At 58.6% G+C, this 539-nt stretch overlaps 1 non-coding gene across 1 annotated transcript; it reads right to left on the minus strand.

Annotated features, from left to right (window-relative positions):
- Positions 1-223: 223 nt before the first annotated feature.
- On the minus strand, positions 224-295 carry TRNAE-UUC. Its single transcript has one exon. It is a non-coding gene; the product is annotated as a tRNA-Glu (tRNA).
- Positions 296-539: the final 244 nt, after the last annotated feature.

Below are 539 nucleotides of genomic sequence, written 5' to 3' on the forward strand. Positions count from 1 at the left end.
AAGCGTGGGGTTCTCGGGTGCAGCTCCACATGGATTGGCGTCTCTGCGCAGTTGTGTAAGCCTGTGCAACATGCTCAGAAGCTCCGGAAAGTCACTTGTGCGGTTGACGAGTGACACGAGCTAAGCAAGAGAGGCGTGTCCTGAGAAGCAGCCCACCATTATTTGCCCTCGGCGGCTTCTCTGCATCTGGTCCTTTGAGGATGCCAAGATGGTGCAAAAGGGCTTCCCTGACCGGGAATCGAACCCGGGCCGCGGCGGTGAAAGCGCCGAATCCTAGCCACTAGACCACCAGGGAGCTGTAATGGAATGTATCTCCCTTGTGCAATCTGGAATGACTGAATTCTGTCTGAGCGTTCTCGTTTCCTGAGCTCTGGAAACTTTTGGGCTTCGTCGAGGTCTCCCGACGCTCCAGTAGTTTTCCCATAAGGCCGTTCCCTCCCCGCTTTCCCCGTGCGCTCTGCCGGGCCCACCAGGGCCGCAAGTCCCGCACCGAGTCACTTCGTCACGACTGAGCTAGAGACGCCTCTCTGCGGGGCGGC

The sequence above is a fragment of the Propithecus coquereli genome, unplaced genomic scaffold (genome assembly GCF_000956105.1).
Source record: "Propithecus coquereli isolate 6110/MARCELLA unplaced genomic scaffold, Pcoq_1.0 Scaffold59, whole genome shotgun sequence".
NCBI lineage: Eukaryota > Metazoa > Chordata > Mammalia > Primates > Indriidae > Propithecus > Propithecus coquereli.